The sequence below is a fragment of the Pimephales promelas genome, chromosome 18 (genome assembly GCF_988280905.1).
Source record: "Pimephales promelas chromosome 18, fPimPro1.hap1.1, whole genome shotgun sequence".
In the NCBI taxonomy this organism is placed as follows: Eukaryota; Metazoa; Chordata; class Actinopteri; order Cypriniformes; family Leuciscidae; genus Pimephales; species Pimephales promelas.
The window spans coordinates 4,960,429-4,980,385 of record NC_142786.1 but is presented as its reverse complement, the minus strand read 5'-3'; the positions used below and the strand labels follow the sequence as shown (position 1 = coordinate 4,980,385).

The 19,957-nt window shown below is 38.6% G+C and overlaps 1 protein-coding gene across 4 annotated transcripts in view; it reads left to right on the top strand.

Moving 5' to 3' along the window:
- LOC120485639 (glutamate receptor ionotropic, kainate 5) overlaps positions 1–19,957 on the top strand; it is a 119,139-nt gene that overhangs the window by 15,712 nt on the left and 83,470 nt on the right. The window contains exons 1-4 of one of the 4 annotated variants that reach the window (XM_039681463.2): positions 2,188–2,460; positions 2,753–2,796; positions 6,368–7,428; positions 7,578–7,890. The gene's annotated coding sequence lies outside the window, so the exon portion shown is untranslated. Of the gene's footprint in view, positions 1–2,187; positions 2,461–2,752; positions 2,797–6,367; positions 7,891–19,957 lie in introns of those variants that run through there. The other 3 variants (XM_039681461.2, XM_089122522.1, XM_089122521.1) reach the window with 3 other exon arrangements.

The window sequence follows — 19,957 nt, the reverse complement described above, 5'->3', positions numbered from 1 at the left end:
GCTATAGTATTCATGTATGTGCATGTGTATACATCCATTCTTGAAGTCCTCCAGTCACTGAGTGTGACTGATGTGATTTTTTTAGGGTAAAGCCGCGGTTACACTAGACTTTGAGCTCCATTGACTTCTATTCATACCTCATGCAGTTTTGTACACTGTACTACACTCTAAAAAAATGCTGGGTTGTTTTAACCCAATTTTGGGTCAAATATGGACAAACCCAGCCATTGGGTTATGTTTTTAAATTACATTTTTAACCCAATGTTTGAGTTTGTCCATATTTGACCCAAAATTGGGTTAAAACAACCCAGCATTTTTTAGAGTGTAGTACAGTGTTATTAATATTTGTGGTTATTGTTTATTAAAAACAGAGTCCCTAAAGCATGACATCATGTCTAGTTCGTTGTGGTGTGTGAAGTAATATTGAAAAGGTCCTTGGCTTAAGGCTAAAAATACACAATGTAATTAAGGGATAGTGCTTTGTATCACAAAATAAACCTCAACAGAGTGATTGAGAATATGTACCTGATAATATAATATCTTGTATCATCCTGAAAGTTTATTTTGCAATGTCAAGCTAAAAAGTTCATAAAGAGATGAAACTAATCCATATGAATTGAGTGTTTTAGTCCAAAAGACCAAAGAGATATGATGGTTTTATATGATGAACAGATTGAATTAAGGTTTTTATTCACATATAAACATTAATCAACTACTCACACATCAATTGTGGTAAATTGAAGCTCAAGTTCGCTTGAAGTGCAGGAACCAATGAGGTTCATTATTGTGCTTCAGCCAGAACCAATTAATTTTGTTCTCTAAACTTTAATCATAAAATAAACAAACAACAAACACTATAGTGGCAGGGCCTCGGACAACTCCCGCACAAACATAAACAAAACCCAATGTAAAGTCCAGGCCTGATCCTCTCTCATCCTTTTTGTGCATTGCGATTCTCGGAAATGAAAAATGTCATGATTCCTAAATTATTAGTATCGATACTTTTATGAATGACCGCGTTCCAGATTTGTAAGAGACGTATTTCATGTTAGTGTCGCTTCCAGTGTCTTTCTATGGACGTCTGTGTTTTTTCTCCTCATGCACGCAGCAAAGAAGCTGCAGCTGTCATGAGATAAACACTACAGAAGTGATTCTGTGGCCGTCGGTCAGTTTTGGAGTGGCAATCCGGAGTGTCGGGAATTTTCCCGGTGGACCGGTAGTGTTTCGAGGCCGCGAGGGCCGGTCTGACAGTCATACATTACAAGTTCTTAGCAACACTATCCGCTTATCAGCACTCGCGTCACCGGCCTTGCTCCGTTCCCACAGCTCTCTGCCCCACCCTGCGTGCCACAATCTGTTCATCATATAAAGCAATCGAGTAAAACTTTGACTAAAAATTTCAATTCATATGGATTAGCTTTATGATCGCTTTGTGAACTTTTTGAAGTGTCAAAGTGTCAGTTTGCGTAGCTGTCAACGGAGATCAAAAAGATCTTCATTTGTGCTCCAAAGATGAATGAAAGTCTTACGGGCTTGGAATGATTTGAGGGTGAGTAGGCCTAATTAATGACAGTATTTTAATTTTGGGGTGAATCATCCTTTTAAATAAATAGGCCTACTATTCTTTTGAACTTTTTATTCCTCAAGTAATCTTGATCAGTTTTCACAAAAATATTAAGCAGCAAAACTCTTTACATTTGATAATTAATGTTTCTTAAGCACCAAATCAGCATATTGAAGGATCATCATTGTAGACTTTTGAACAGTAATGGTGTCATTTATTATGCGAGTAAAACGTGAGAAACATGAATCTTGTTAGGAAGGACTGTTTATTTTGATTGCCATATGTGCTGTAAATATTTAAATGGTGTTCAACAAATGTACTAGCTTCCTGAAATGTTAAAAAACAGTCTAAACTTTAGTATAGTAACTTAACGAGTTTCCTAATTTATCGTTTTTAGAAAGAATTGTGTAGTACTAAAAGTGGGAATTATCCTTGTCAAGTGATTGTTTTGATGGAGAATAAAGCTCAGGGGATCAGTGTGACTGTGATAAATGTACATTTTGATGTTTATTTTACAGTATTTGTGGGAGTGAGATTAAACATATATGAGTTAGAGAGATGGGGAGAGAGAGAAAGATGTGCTTCTGATTGGATTAGAGGCAGTGCCGAAGAGACAGAGAGAGAGAGAGAGAGAGAGAGAACGAACGAGAGGGCACGAATGCAGTTTACACATTAGCCCAGCTGCCAGAAATTACAGCAAGCTCAATTCTGCCGGACTGGAACAGGGGGCCGTGAAACGGGAGGATGGCAAGGACGCAGAAAATGAAGAGAACCCAGCATTGCATTCTCTTGGGAAATGATCTGAGGTGAATAAACAGAAACCGCAGAAGAGGCTGAGAAAGAGAGAGGCAGAACGGGGGAACCGAGGAGGAGGGGAGAGCCTAGCGTTCTCTGAGGTAGCGCCTGTGGAGCCTGCTCATGTCGCTGCATGTGTGTGTGTGTGAGTGCATGTGTGCTGACATGTTGATTTATAGCTGCATGTGTAATTCTCAAAGCCCTCCCATTAGCAAGTCATTTTGCATTTATGCATATGACCGGGACTGATGCGGGGAGCTACTCGGACACTTGAGCTCATTTGATATTTTTGTTTGATCTTCTTCGTTTTCGCTCTTTTTTTTTTTTGCACACATTCATCATTTCAGTCCTTTTGGCATTCTTTTGAGGTTTGTCTCTTTCTCTCTCTGCCAGTGCAGTAGACTTTCACCGCCTCAACTGAAGGAAAAGAGCCATGGGTGAGTGTGTCATCTGTTCTTCATCCCTTCTTTTTTTGCATGATGCACTCTAAGTTGACTGCAATAATTTTCCTCATCCCTCTTTTTTCCCCCAAGTCCCCCCTTTTTCTGTTGTCCATTAGCCATTTTATCCCCTTTCATCATCTCCTCCTACTCTTTCTTCCTCTCTTTCATTCTTTCCCTCATCTGTCACGGTCCCCATCTGCCCATCCCTCAACAGCCATTAACAACTGTCTGTGTCACAGGAGCACTCAACCTAAACCAATGCGCTCAGGTCAAACACATCCTTCACACATGCTTCGCACAAACACACACGCAGTACTCGGATATCGTCACGGCAGTATATGCGTCTGCCGGTGAACTCTGCTTGTATTTCATTGGTGAGGCAGGGAGCGTCCAGATTTATGATGATTGTGACAGTTTATCCACGATGCTGTGCTTCTTCTGGCTATGCTACCACTGCCTCTATGTGTGTGTGTGTGAAGGTTATTTAACTTAAAGTCCCCGTGAAATCAAAATTGAACCTATTTACTTTGTTAGCGCATATTACTAGTCTAGTGGTGAACAATTAATCCGTGCAAGTAAATATATATTAAAAAAATGTTTTACCTTGGTAATCTTTAATCAAAATCTGAAAAGTTACTTCCGGTCTGGAACGGTTTCTTTTTCTGATGACGTAGGTTTCACAGCTTGGGTGGGGAAACGCTTAACCACTCCCCTCAAACCGTTAGTTTGCTATGAGCGAGAGATGGAGAGGAGGAGCGCTAGAGTAAAACCCTGCCCTCTGTTCAATATTCCGTTTCACTTGGAAATACGTCACAGCACTGGAGAAAAATCGTTTGCAACTTCCGGTTCACGGGGACTTTAAGCACCTGAAAGGAAGGGGAAACATACAACCACAAATATAAACCACTAATTTTGCGTAAAGCAGCTATTATTTTATGGTGTACACACTTGTAACGAAGAAATATCATGAGATCTCTTCAATATCTCAAGAGACTAAATTGAGACCAAACAGAGACTACTCAGAGATTCTCAGAAGTTTAACAAGAGAATCAGTATGAAATCAAATATTTCTCATCAAATTCTAGTTATGCTATCCACATTAATTGAATAGCTGTATATATGTATACATTTTTATTTCCCCAAGTTATCTGAGACCTCCATTAAAACTCCTGAGTGCTGAAAGAGCATCCACTGAGCAACAGGATTCTCTCAGTTGCTAGTCTACAATAATATGAGGATCTCACCTAGGGTTGGGTATCGAGAATCGAGTATCGATTGGAACCGAGACTAACTTTTCGTTTTTCCCGGAATCGTTCAAAAGTTAAAATTTCGATTACTATATTCACAGTCCGCCGAGCGGAAGAAGAAACCGCTGAACAACACCAACGAAGAAGCGTCTACCGGAAGTGTTGGCATAACCGCGCGAGTCGAACATGAGTACCTTACGTCGCCGATCCAAAGTGTGGCTTCACTTTTCTAAAAAAATAACGAAATCTCGGCAAAATGCAGAATTTGTGACAAAAGGAGTATTTTTACAGAAGGAGTATTTCCTTCAGAAAGGCCGTTGGTTAGCAAGGTTAGCTAAACTTTTTTGACCCTGCCTCTTAAAAGAATCGGAATCGAGAATCGTTAGGAACCGGAATCGAAACAAGGAATCGGAATCGGAATCAGAATCGTTCAAATTCAAACGATACCCAACCCTAATCTCACCCCCTCTTGACAAAACAGATATAAGCTCAACCATTCCTAAACAATTGTGAAAGTACAAAAACGATAGCAAAAATATAAATCAGCGATGTTGGGAAAGACGATTTATCAGAACCTGGCTTATCGCCTGCGTGACGCGATTCATAAATTACCCTGAAATAGAGTTGTGTGAGAGTGAAATACCATTGTTGTCTTTACCTCTGTGTAACTGAGATGATGCAAAGCGTTGCATTTATCAGGGAATTCTTCAGAGCTGTGAATCCTTTTCTGAGCCGCTATCTCAGACAGAGAGGGGCAGGAATAGAGGATGACAAAGCAGACCGAATTATGTTTCACTGTACCACATGCGAGAAGTGCAAGAGAAAAACGAATCTCGTTTTCAACCTCTCACCTTCGCTTGGTTTCTTGGCACGATGCTCTGACTCGCTCGGAAGCATTAGATCACACAGAGAAAAGTACAGAATGTGATCCCTGTGCCCTTTGCTGAAGTCTTTGTTAATATGTGTGCTGAAGGTACAGAGTTTGATGTCTGCAAGGGCTCAGACCTATTGATTTAACATGACAGCTTTTAAAATGGTGTAATAGGCCTTTGAGTAGGCAAAAATGGATTGCTTTGGCTCAATGCATGATCAGATAATCCTAAAAAGTGCCTCGATTTACCTGTTACATGGCATGTTTTGCAAGGACAAATGCTCTGGCATGCATTTGAAAAGACCGTGTTTTCCCTAGAGAGTCAAATTTATTTCAAATCTTTCCTGTCACACAGAAACCAGAAAAACAGGATCCAACATCAAGATTAAAAATACATCTTTCTCAAAATAATTGTAAAAGCAATACTTTATATCAGCCAAACAAACCAACACATTCTCATCCCAAGACGTCATCTAACTGACGCTTTTGACCACACGTGAACATCCGACGTTTTAGGGTACCCTTTAACGTCACTTAGGTGACGATCCTAGGGCGCTTTACCTTAGCGTCAGTTAGATGACGCGGGTAGGGTAGGGTTAGGATTAGATAGCGTCATCTAACTGACGTTAAAGGGTACCCTAAAACGACGGATGTTGACGTATGGTCAAAAGCGTCAGTTAGATGACGTCTTGGGATGAACAACCCAACAATTGTGGCCTGTACACACCTAACCCAATACAAATTATATTCGTTTAAATGAGTCCAAACAAATCAAATTTGACTACAGAGCCAAACCATAATGCATTTTAATGGATTAATGTGTTTACAGCGTTAAGCACTCAATTCTCATGCCACGATGTAAAAAGCATCAGCTTGTGAGTGTTCATGTTTAAAAGCACAGTAGATTGACAGATTTAGAAACATGGCAGCCACTTGACCAGTTTCCCCTCTCTCTTTATTCCAGCTATGGCTAACAGGCTTACGTAACGTTCAAGCATACAAGGAGCCAGTGTTTCACTAATATTTATCACAGAACATTTTACATATGGTCCCTCGTAACACCACTTCACTCTGAAAATATAATCACAGCGATTGTTCTCTGCTCATTGGCTTCTCACTTTACCTGAAGGACAATTGGCTGTGATTACTTTTTATATAGTTAAAAACTGAGCTTGAAGCTTTTATCTACAGAAGGATAAGAGGTAAGATTATATCGAAATGTTAGTGACAGAAGAACACAAAACAAATTTTGTGAAAATTGAAAGAAAGGACTTGGGAAAGGTATAGGGAGGAAGAATGTCAATGCAAGGACACCACCATAGAGTAAGAGGTGTGCGGTTGCATGGAAAAAGACCATTGCGCCCCACTCTACATCCCTGGCATTACATCATTATGTCTTTTCCTATTTTAATTATATGTTCCTAATTGTCTGTTCCTTCGGCTCCAGGCTGTTTCCTGCAATGTAAAGGACAATTTCTCCACCCTTGACGCGTCTTAACGCTCCTGCCTGCTGACAGCAAGTACTTCTTCCAAACATCCCCAGACACTCTCAGAATGCACCTACTTTCCTGCCAGTGACAGGATCGCAGAGACTTAAGGATATCTGGTTTTAAAAAGTCGGCTGAGGAAGTAGGACCGAAAAGAAAGAACAAATCCTTGATTAGGATTTTTTTTTTTTAATCACTTGACGTTTACTACTACAAAACCATCCAGCGCTTTAAGTTGGAACGGAACCCTGAGGGGCCAAAGGAATAAGTGTCATCCAATCACACCAAGATCCTTTGATTTCATATCGCACAGAGAGGATCCTAAGCGTACCATTCAATGGGAGATAATTGAACTTCCTGCCTAGCAGGCAGCTGAAAATGGAGAAGTAGAGGTTCAAGTGGGAGATCAAGTTCAAGAACCTCACCACTCAGGATCAGATTGAAGGCCGGTTCTGACGGCGACCTTCCACCGATCACTGCGGTTTTCTTTTTTCCCCCCTGTTTGTCCAGTTCTGAGAAGGGAAAACAGATTTTTGGGATAGTTTTGTGCTAGACCTCAGTCAGATCTCAACTTTTAGACTGACATTCAACAGTTTAACTGTGAAAAAAAATAATAAGAAATTGGATTGAGAAGGCTGTTCACCAGCAATCTGGGGAAAACAAAGGACATTTTATTAAATGGCTTTTATTTCACTATTCAGATTCAGGTAAACTGAAAGACAGAAGGAGAACAAGACCAAAAAAAGCGAAAAGGGGAGGGAGGGGGCCAGATGCCACTGATCGCTGTTAACTCCAACCTTTTGATAAGTTAAGCTTCTTTTTCCATTTTCGTCGTCTTTTCATCTTGAAAATTAGATTTCTTTTGTTCTTTTTTTTTTTTTTCAGATGACCCTTACATCTGTAAGGGAGATCGTAACACATTGCTGTGACTGAGATAAGGTGGGCGGAAAAGGAGGGAGAAGCTTTTTTTTCCCTAGCCGAAAAAGAATGTTCTGCTGCCTTCTCGTTTTTGCAGTTTGGGGTATTTATCTTGTCACTCCATCTCCGTTTTCATCCCCCTCTCCATGCCTCTGGGAGTGCATAGGAGGGAATTGAGTTATTTCATCTCCGCTGGAATTTTTTTATTTGCTTTCCCGACTGATTTTTCTTCTGTACTTCTGTTTGCCCCAGACAAAATGCTGTTGTATCTAAAGTCAAAATCAGGAACCTGATAGTGTTTGGCACAAGATTCCACAAGGAGAGCCAGGCAACACGAACAAGAGACGGAAATCTTCTGAAGCCTAACCTCCGATCTTAAAAAGCGTGAGATCTGCTTCCCTCTCCACCACCACCACCACCCCCTTTCCCGTCCAGTTTCAGACGTGTCCTCGAATATTCCTTCCTTTTTTCCCCCGGAATCTGTCAGCATTCCCGACGGGACGCAGCCAGCTTGTATCCGTGCCAACCCTTTGATATTAGCTCCCGGTGTCGTCTGCTTCATTCTGTGAGTAGATCGCACTCTCTCCTCCTGTCTGTGCTAGTGTGTGCAATCATGTGTGCGTGTGTGTATTTGACTTTGGCTCCATATGGTGTTCAATCCTCTGTGTAGCTTATCTATCATCTGTTTATGTGTGTATGTCTGGGTGGGTGTTTGACTTGAATGTGTACGCTACGCTAACGAAAAAATGAGTCAAGGTTAATGGCACAGGCTTCTGTGCTGGGCACAGTGCACAGCTTGTTTTCCGTATTGGACAAATATATGTTCTGCTGCAGATACAGTGTGTTTGTAGAGGCACGTATATAGCAGGTCTCGCAAGCGTAACGTTCTTGTGCACATGTACCTTGCTGGCTATAGGGTGACAAGACCATGATTAGTTTCCGGAGGTTGTGCGCTAATGAATGCAAATTGGTGTAGATGCGCTCAATGGAAGATAAAAATCATTTTGTGGCGTGTCTCTTTATAAAACAAGCACAGTAGAGTGGCATATTTATTCTCTGCTAGTCAAAACTGCACTAATAGACGTGTCTTCGGCATGAAGTTTTTGTTCAATGGAGAGGTTTATGGAGTAAGCTGTGACGATAGCTATTCATTCGTAATAAATGTGATTGACAATGCTGTTGGGACGAGAGATGATTGTGTTTTTTTTGCTTTGCCCCCCAGATTGAACAGCTGTGGTCTCAGTCTCTTCTCTCAGCCTTTTTTCCATCACTTGCTCAATCAGTGTCTGGACCTCACTTGGGCCCGGCCAATAATTGAAAAGCTATATTGATATTCTGCTCGGGGGAGATGGAGGGGGAAAATACACTTTTATTTACAGTTAATTACATGGAATGGGGTACAAAAAAGTGTTTGTGAAACATAAGTTTGGAGCATCCTGTCCAGTTAATTGTTTCAAAGCTGTTAGCTGGGCTTGAGAAGGTTTTTTTGGTTTACTATGGGCTGACCATGACTTGTTGCCTGGTTGGTAATAAGCTTTGGGGCGATGAAAAATGATGCTGACAGGACAGCAGTCTGGACAAAAATGGGGTTTTTGTGTGGATGGATGAACATCTCAAATGACAGTTGAATTTAAAATATATTAAAAAGGAAACCAATAGTGGTGGTGTACTTTTCAAAGAATCCGTTTTAAGCCAGGGCTTGAGTGATTGATTTACCACACACATTGTTCTTAATCATTTAAAAGGGCAGTTTTGTTCCTAAAGGCAATGTAGTTTTGTAAATGTCTGTATTCTCATTTGCTTTCTGTGGAATGACACCTGTTGGCTGCCTCCTGTTGAAAGTGTGTGGTTGCTAAAGGTATTGCTAGTCTCAGTAAGATTGGGCCCTTTACCAAAACGCCATGTGTTCCTATCTGTAGTCCTGGCACTGTACAGGTCAGCTGCTGCCATACTGGTCAACATCTGTTGCACTCTTGATCATAGCAGGTCCAAGTTATATTGCTTGTGAATTGCAGGTTCATATTTTTCTTATTCATTCCAGAGAACTCTTGCAAAGAACTCTTTGTGCAAAAAGATACTGCAACACATACAGACTGCAATAAAAATCATAAAATAAAGATTTGGAATATCTGCTGTTCTGCCTACAATAACTTTCTAGCAATGCATCTTGGTACATTGACAGATAAGGTGAAAGACTTAGCAGGGCTCTACAGTGCAACCATTTTGCTCGCATATGCCCCTGAAAATCAATACGTGCGAACGGGAAAAATTATTAACGAGCACAATGTGCGAGGACCTAGGCTACAACCTACCATAATTGGAAACGAGATTAACTAATTATAAAAATAGTTTTGAATGACAAAAACTATGACGAAAATCTATTGACTTACGTCAACAAATAAAAACTTGACAAATGTTAGAGACTGACGATTTGGGAAGTAATCCAGTCAGAATTTGTGATGCGCACATTTGAACTGTAATGTGCTGATCTACCCAGCGGCACACGGGTTGACTTGCGCTCATAAAACGTTAAAAAGTGTAAACGTCTGTGAGAATTAGTAGAGCGTGACGACGCAAATAAAAAGAGCTGTATTCGGGTTTCTGTGCGCACACACCCTACCCGAACCGTGCACATGCACATAGACACACAGCGTGCGAGGAATGAACTGACCTCTCTTTTGTGTCTGAATGGACAAATACACAACGTTATGTCGAAATGTCCGATTTGGAGAGTATTCAAGAAAACTGTGTTGGTTATGTCTTAAACGGTTTTGAATGTATCGGATGTGCATCAGTGTAATTGGATCTGCGTGTCATTGGACATGATTTGATGTCTTAAAGTGACAGTGGGTAGTAAACCTAATGCGGTCTGTGTCATAAAGCAACAAAAGAAAAAGAGAATAACATTTACTGCTCATCAACAGCTTTAATAAGGATTGATTATATTTAATTCATAGAAATAAATATGTCTGCTGCTTTAGTAGTCTGTCTTTTTATAATTTAGTAGCATGGAGAACAAGTATATTATATCTATTCTGTTATCCATTAGTGGTGTAATCCGAACATAAAAGTGGTTTACTATTAAACCAGTCATTGTATAATATTACATGCTTGTGTGTAGTCCCTACCACCCATTTATTGCACTTCTTAAAAAGCTATTTCTTTAAAAGAAAACATCCCCATTTGCCTTGAACTTTGTAACTTTGTAGATGTTGTTTAGGCTCAAACGGCAACATTACACACTAAGTAAAGTTAGGAAAATGAAATCATAATCATCCACCCTTTAAACTGCAACAGTTTTAAACAACAAAAACTAACACTAAGACTAATAAAACTAATACTAAACTAATGTAAGTAAAACGTTCTCAAGCTTACTGCAGGCAGAGGCAAGTAAACAGTCTAATTATTAATAATAAGCAAAAGAACAAATAACGGAATTAAACAAAATAGTTTTTCTGATAGGTCTAAGGCTACTACAGAAATATCCTACAGACATTTAATAAAGTAATAAATGTAAAAATTTTCATTAAAAGTGCATTAAATATACAGTGATTAAAGTAAATACATGGCACAGATGATTGGTTGCTGTTGCATCTGCGTCCATCAGCTGATAGCAGTATGCAGCGCGCTTTCAGAAATGCTTTCAGAAACAAGCGGGCTAAATGTTTTTAAATAGCGTCATGTCAACAGTCCAGCAGCAGCGGTCTATTGTATGTCATTGCTGCTTTACTGTTAGCAGGGATATAAAACAGTTAAAGTGATATAAGCATTTGCGATTTAAACTTTGTTTACCGTATTTAGCGGTATAACTTTAATTATGACGCATCCTTTTATTTCCGAAAGCAATGTTTTAATTAGCTATCGTAATGTGTGAGGTTAATTCAGATGCTTGTGTGTTCGGGACACGCTAAAAGAACAATCAATACAGTTAAACTAAGCATGTTTTTAGACATATGGAGGAACTTACTAAGCGTAAGCGTAATGCAGTTGTGTCTATGCAGAAGGAATGGTCTATTGTTTGTTTTTCATGAGTATATGCTGTCTAAGCTATGGATGAAGTTAAAGTATTCACATTCAATGAGAATTATATATATGAAGAGTTCAGATGCAAAAGCCTCTAAGTGCCATTTGAAATTTTCTTCTAGAATGATAATTTTTATCAAGCTTGTATATTTAAGTTCAGTGATTTCACTTAAATGGCAATGATAATTACCTATTAATTGTTATTTAAGTGAAATTACTGAACTTAAATATACAAGTTTGATAAAAATCATCATTAAAGAAGAAAATTTCAAATGGCATTTAGAGGCTTTTGCATCTGAACTCTTCATATATATATATATATATATATATATATATAAATTATATTTCATGGGTAATGTTTCATTTAGCTATTCTTAACATGTTTATGGAGCATCAGAGCACACGGTCATTCATTATCGCTCCTAATGGCTTTTTATTTATCAAATAAGAGTATGGGTTATGCAATTACCAAATGACTTAATTGATGATATTTGCTGGGTTCCCATCTCAATCAGCTTGCAACGTTATATCTATTGTTCACGAGAACACATACCATGCATTTCTAGCATTAAGCCGATAGGCAAGGTAGCCAAGGCACACGTAGCCTTGAGTCACTGGTACTAAGATAGCCAAGGTGTACATAGATAGTAAAACATGCTATATGTACATAAAACAGTACATGTCTTGCTGATAGATCTGTTTTAGGGGGAGTTTTTTCCTATCCCTTCATGTCTCCTGTCTATGTCATTCATTACTTGTATTGTTGTCTATTTCTCCCATTACCTTGTGCAACTGTGTAGGGTGAAAAGTCGCATTACAAATGCGTATCAATAGTCTTTTCAGCTGTGCACAACAGCTTTATTGGCATTGGCTGTACAACTACAAATGATCTGTTTAGATTTGTGTTGAAGAGTACTCTGGTCTCCTGCTTTGATGGGGGGTTAAATCATGTATGTTACATTTGCAGTAGCATGTCTGTCTTGCTCTGTGAATGTATTGGCAGTGCTAGTCTCGGTATTCTAGTCTGCAGCAGTATAGCAGATCTATTCCACCAAGACCAAATACATTAACATGCTAATCTCTAATACCATACAATCTCCTGAGAGTTGTCATGACAGAAGTAATGTTATTCAGTCAAGAGCGGTGTGATGATTTTTTTTTCTTTTTTTCTTTTGGTTGTGTGATTAACGTTAATGACAGACAGACAGCAGCAGGTTTATTAAGCTACTGTCACTACGACCTGGTACACGGATCATATATACTGACACATATGATTTTCTTCCAACTGCTTAGATTCACTTAAGACATAACTTAGAGTAACTGTTAACTGTTTTTAGATCAGAGTCCAAGTCCAAGTAAAAATGCATCCAAATCTTTGACAAGTCAGCTAAAATTTGTACCCCAGCTCTACTTATTTTCTTTGGCAAATGCAAGGTGTTTTTTGTAGAAGATAAAACAAATAAATTGTATCTTTACTGGTATACAACCTCTCAATCCAGCCGCTTATAGCCATTGGCTTACAGTTCAAGATGAAATTTGAGGTTGGAGGTCTAATCCAGGACTTTAGAAGCTGCATTCTAGTGATTTTCATCCTTCTGTCAAAATGTTCACGTAGTCTTCCTAGACTAGCTACAGCACTTTACATTTTGCATGGTAGTGGTCTCATGGTGCTTTGAAATAATTATATGGATAGTTCCTTTTATCTGGCAATTTTCACTAAAAACCAAAAAATAACATCCAATAATATAGCTAATACTTCCCATATAGGGATTTACTCTATTATAGTCTGGGAAAAATGAGTGCAAGCATGGTATGACCACTTGGCCAAAAATGATGTCCGCACAATTTGGTATGTTTCAATGTGTCATGATACAATCCGTTGAACGCGTGCACTTCAGGCACAACTTGAATACTATATATATATATATATATATTATTATTATTATTATTATTATTATTTCCACCAGTCAATTATTCAAATTTGAAACCCTGACATACAAACAGCTACCAACAGTGACAACTGGACAAATAAATCTGTTATCTGTAGCTTGGTGGGACAATTTGGTCAGGTATTCTGATATTGTTGGAAAAGCATAGCTAGGTAAAAAGTGTTCAATTGAGCGAAAACATTTTTTTTTCTGCTGCCTGTCCTCTCCCGTCTCCATTTGCCTTTGCAGCCACCATTCCTTCTATTCTTCAAGTCTCTTTCTCCGTCTGCTTTTTTCTTCCAGTTCATAGAATTCAGGGGTCAGAAATACACATATTCTTGCTGTGGTCACAGACTGTGCCACAGAGAGATGAGAGGGAGAGAAAGAGGGAGGACCAGTGTTTGAGAGCTAATCCATCACTGTAGTCAGGGCCGGGTCCCCTTGCGTTTGTATGAATGAGAGGGAGAGCACAGACACCGTATGAAACAATGCTGTCCAAATACTAAAGCCCTGCTTTAATAAGCTTTGCCTGCACCTCCTGGATTTGTTACAATGGTGATTATAATAGAACATAGAAAAATTCAGTCAGTACTAGTTTTTCCCTCACTTCCTGTTCATTTTCCATCGGCATTGAAGAGTCAATTCACCCCAAAACGGAAACGCTTTATTTTACACAGCCTCATGTTATTCATGACACATATGTCTTTTTCTTTTGCAGAGACAAAGGAACTGCACTTTAACGTACAGGGAAAGCATAGTGAACAACAAGCTGTCAAGCTACAAAATAGTTCAGTGAACCATTTCTTTAACGCAATTCAGTATCCATTTTCAGACCATTACATTTAGAAAATAACATGCATGCTTCAAAGGGTGTTTATTCAGAAGTACATTTTGTAAATACAGTACTTGTGTGCACCACTGTTATAATTTTCTTGTTCAGTTACCTGTATTTAAAAATCTAGTGACAGTGGAAATAATTCAATCAATCAGTTGTCAAAACTTGCCAGTGGAAAAAAAAAAATCAGTGTCCAAAACACAGGGAAAAAGTGTTTGGCTGCAGACTGATCTCATGAAATGGCGTATGTATGACACGCCAATTCGTATTTCCATTATATCAACACGCATATTCGCTTTTCAGCGTATTTATGAACGCCGCTGACTTGATGTTACATTTACAGTATATATAAATCTATGACCTACCCCAACCCCGTCCCTAAACCTACCCGTCACTGGGGTTAATAACATTTATGAGTCTTCCCCTACCATCCTAGGAAAAAAAATATCGCTCAACAGATGTAGATGTACATTTTGCTTTGTTTCGCTCGGACATTTAATGGCGTAGACATTCACGCGGATAGCTCAAATGTGTATAGATAACTAGACTTTCGAGTCGACTTTTTACGCAAAAGTCACGATGTCATGTTGCTCTCTCAAACAGCTGCATTATCTCTTTTTTTATATAGGTATATTTTATATAGCGTTAAATTGCTGTATGAGTGTAATAAAAACATGCTTTACAGTAGTTGTTTTTCACTTGATTTTACTTGTATGTAGAAATTGAAATTAGATATGAAAAACACATATTGACTGTAGGAATACAAAAGTGTTCTGCTAGATATCAAAGTACATTATTAAAAATTAATGCTGCTCTACTGGAACTACATACTGTATAACAAAAATATATGCTTTACTCATAATCACCAGACTTTCACCACTGAGTAATTACCAAAGAGAACATGAGAGGAATTCTTATTTATTGCTAGTTAACACTACATTCAAATTATGCTATTTTTTCCTATTAATGGCAATGAATTTCTTGTCATGATATACTGCATTCTTCTTTTTACTTGCCTTGTTGGAGATGTTGCCTTGTTGATGTGGTTTTTAGAACATAAAGCAAGAGTTTAGATTGTGTTTAGATGATTTAGGAGACCCACAAATACTGAAGGGCTTTAAATAAATCTTGATGTGAGCTGACCTTACCTCTTTCTCTGTACATCCTCTTATTAGCACACATCTTTTATACCTTCCGCCTAGTTCCCCGGCAGGTTGAGTTACCAATTGTCCAAAGTCAACTGGTCTAACGTCAGTTACTTACAACTGATAGATTACAACTGTTATTGATTTTAAAAAAGGCACATCTATAGATTTTCTCCTGACCTTGTCCGGTCTTGATCTTCAAATCTATATTTAGGACCATACATTCTCTACCGCTATCTGAGCCTTCACTTTTCCTCAAATAGCTCAGAGCTAGCATGAATCTTGTTCTTGGCAGTTTTTGGTCCGGTGAATGTACATGTATTTTTCTACAGGACAGGCACTAAGGGGCCATCTCGTTCACTGTGAGGCAAGATGACTCCTGGCTTTAATTACACCCGCAGATCCCAAGGCTAAGGACAGCCAATCACAGGTTCATCAAAACCAGCCTTGGAGCGCAATTCATCTCCATGTGTGGAAAGCAGATGGAGGAAGGAAAATAGAGGTCTTTTGGGATGAGCAGCACAAAAATCAATATGTGCTGTCTAATGTATACACGAGCAAGGAGACCATCCCCACCTACCCAGAGGCTTAAGTTTTAGATCAAAGAACCTAAAGAGACAAATCTTTGCTTCAGCTGGTTGAGGGTAAGATGGGGCTAAGGAAAACAAAGAAGAGCGTACAGCATTAAAGCATGTGGTGTCAAAGAACGTTTAGCATATGGATTAACTTGTTAAACTGCCATTATTGGAGTATGCCACTATTCCAAGATAATTCGATATTTTTTTTATAATGCAAAGATCACAAATTGGTGAAGAATCTATGTTAGCGACGTGCAAAACTTTATATTTTCAACAATGAAATAGCTGTAGGTTGCCTGAACGACTAATGTGGCCATTTGGTACTATGGAAGCCTGTGTAATTACACCGAGTCCGAAATTTCGTCAGCCTAAAAATTCGTCACGCACAGAAACCTTGCACACTGAGTCCGATACGTATTTATTAAACATTCGCGGAAAAAAAACGCACAAAAATATAAAATGGATTCGTCAAGCAGTGAAGATGATTGTGTTGCCCTCTCTTTTATTGAAAAGAGAAGAAAGAGAAAATATTGGGTCCATCCAATTCTGAAATTGCACCATGAGGAAGGAGAGTTCCACCTCGTTATCAAGAAGTTGCAAATTTATCCCGAGCGATTCAAAATTTACTTCAGAATGTCAGTGGAACAGTTTGATGCTTTGCTAGCGATTCTGGAGCCACATATTAAAAAGAAGACCACCAATTTCGGTGAACCGATCGATCCTGAACAGAGACTAGGGTATATATCTAAGGTATACATGGACACACACACGCAAGCGCTGGGCAGACAGAACAGCTGTATAGGCTACAGGTTATATATTCTTCCCAAATAATACATTAGTTGTCGAATTGGCTGCTTAATCACACCTTAATCGATCCGAAATGTCGATCTGATCGAAAGGGGAGGTTTATTCCTTTTCTAATCCGATTGAGAAAACATATAAACATCTGATCGAATTGAAAACCAAAACTGAAAGGACTGCGTGTGTGCGGAACGAGCTCCCCCCGGCCCTGAATTGTCCAAAAACCTCTCAAAATGCTGGTTGTGAATGCGGAAAACGCAGAAAATCGAACCCGGTCCGAATTTTTGGACGAAATGACGGACGAAAGTTTCGGAGCCGGTGTGCAAGCGTGATTGACATAACATGAGGTCAATTTTTATTTTATTTTTTTATTTTTTTACGTGTGAAAATTTCGGATACGAATTTCGGACTGAGACTCAATGGCCTTAAGGCTGAACACATTTCTTAGGGGGCATTTTTACAAGGACTGTAACCAAATGGAAAAATATGCTGGGGTCTCTAGAGGCAGTTTGACTATTCTTAACTGCCACACCATCTTAAAGATGCAATGCTTATGGCAGGGTGCTTGAGAGAGTTTTACTGTGCACAGTAAAACCACACAGTCATCATGCTAATTGAAGCACCACTGCTGTCATAACTAAGAAATACTGTATCTAAGATTTAAATATCAGAGCAAAAAGAATATGCTTTGCCTGCTCAAATCATGCTTTCATAATTCTTTTTATCCACTACATTGGATATTAACAGCATCCTTCAGGCAAATGAGTTTCTGCGTTGATGTTTGGCATTTGGTTGCGCATACGTTCCTGTGAAATGAAGTTTAGCTTACAATCTAAACAATTGGCCTATAAACTACCTAATGGAAATAATTTGCTTTTAAAACCTGCAGGGAATCAAATCCTATTATTAGACTGTTAGGGTATTAGTCTGCTATACCCTAAGCATGTTCGGCGGACAATATCATCATCGCTACACCACAAAGTAAAGAACCTCATTATAAAACATCATAATGGGTCTTCTCACGTCTATCAGCAATTTTCTAGTGTAAATGAATGCCTTCGGTGGGAAACACACACAATATTGCTGGTCTTTGATCATCATAAAGTAAACCGTGTGTAGCACTTTTTCCATATTATGTCTGTGTAAAAAAAAAAAGGCTTACATTATTTTAATTAACCTTCTGCATACATTAAACCTTCTTCTCATTATAAACCTATTTCTATAGGTCGCATCCAATATACTGTACATGTGCACAATAAAATCCCATTTGCGCACAGATATATTGAAAGTGCCTGCTGTTAGCGCAGATATAAAGAGATTGAGTTCTCCCCAGTGACACCAGAGTAATTTGGGACGCAGATCTGAAGGATGAGGGATTCAGACCCGAGTCCTCCTGGATGGTAGTCCCTGGAGCCCCATCTCTTCCTCAGTCTCAGCCACCTGAGGTTTCCCATGTGCATTTGTACAATTTGAAAAATATAATAGGGGTTGCTAGTTAATCTTTTGTTTCATATTTTCTCATCTCTAGCTTTAGACTCATAAAGTAGAGCTTGCTCTGACAGCCCGTGGCATGCAGCTCTAATCTGGGGAGGTTATTCCAAGGATGCTCAGTACCAAGCAAATTTCCCAGTGGCCGCAGACCTCTTTAAGCCGGGGCCTGGCGGAGCCATGATGGCACCCAATCAAAACGCATCGATCCGCTGTCAGCTTGAGGTATGAGTTGGAAAATAAGTAGAAGCACAGGCCTGGGCACAGATTTAGCTTTGCTTCAGACTTGAGGAAGGCATGATTAAATACCAGAGAGACTGTTCTCAGGTCAGGAGAAAGGGTCAGCCTTAAGCATGGGACTTTAAGTGCCTCCTCTCTTAACTTTATAGACTATCTACCGTACAACAACAATGGTACTTTAGAAACATAGTATGGCTAGTATGATTACATACAGACAAAAAAAAAAAACTACTCTGTGAAATAAAAATGTCAGTACATTGACAGTTCTTTCATGTAATCGTGCTCTTTAAGAGCTTTGACTAAAAAAGGTCTGTCTGCTGTGTAGAAATGGTACACCATGACATCTCTTTGAATATGATATCGTTGTTCAACAATGTTTTTAGAGCTTAAATCAATGTCATAATTGTGCAACAGTCTTTTTCTGACAATGAATTCATACACTACTGTTCAAACGTTTGGTGTTGGTAAGATTTTTAAATTTCTTGTATGCTCACCAAGACTTTTCGATTTTATTAAACAACAGCAATATTATAAAAATTTACAAATTTTAAAACATTAAACGCTTTTCTAAATGTAACACTTTTGTAATGTACATTTAAAATGTAATTTATTCCTGAAGTGTCAAAGCTGAAATTTCAGCATCATTACTCCAGTCTTTAGTTTCACATGATCCTTCCGAATTCATTCTAATATCCTGATTTGCTGATCAAGAAACATTTCTAACTATTATGCTATCTACACAGCTGCTTAATACAGTATTTCTGTAGAAACATTCAATAGAACATTCAAAAGAACAGCATTAATGAACAAAACTTTTACATTAATGCTGCTCTCATATTATTGTAGCAGAATTTGTGGTGAATACAATGTAACCACATGACTTTATGCCATGATAATGTAATATGTAAAGGAAAGAAGCACAAATATCAGGGCCCAGAAAACACCCCAGACCCCAGAGGGTTAAAGGAATCAAAATGGTTACAATTCCAGTCCACAAATGTTAGAGCACTAGAGGGCTAGTATTTTTCTATGCTTTTAAGTGAATCAGTACAATTTGTAAAGGAACTAAATGTTCTTATTAATTTCCAGATCACATTATATTACCAGGTCACTGACATCAGGCTTTGGTAAACAAGCATACAACTTTAGTTGCCCAAGATAGCATGTGGTTAATATGCATAAACAATTTAATGCATTAACATTTGCAAACGTTTTTTTTTTTTACACAGAAATGTAAATTAAGACAAAGTAATGCAACAGTTTAGTATGCGTAAACAAACCCTTTACATTAATGTGCTACACAGTTAGCTTATTTGCCAAGGTAATTGATTTGGTTAATGATGATGTTTACCTCTAATGAGCCACTGACATTTCATACTTGCTCAGTGTTAGTTTTATATTCCCTTCAGTCTATTCACTTTTTACCTTTGGGCTTAGCTGAAAGTGTACCCAGTCTCTCAATATCAATCATATTTCTCAGCATAATGTCTAAAATTGCACTATAGATCACGCCTGACGAATAGATCTGGAAGAAAATCCAGTGTTGCTTTGCAGGGTGATAAAATGCTTAATTTCTTTCTTGGTTATATCATTA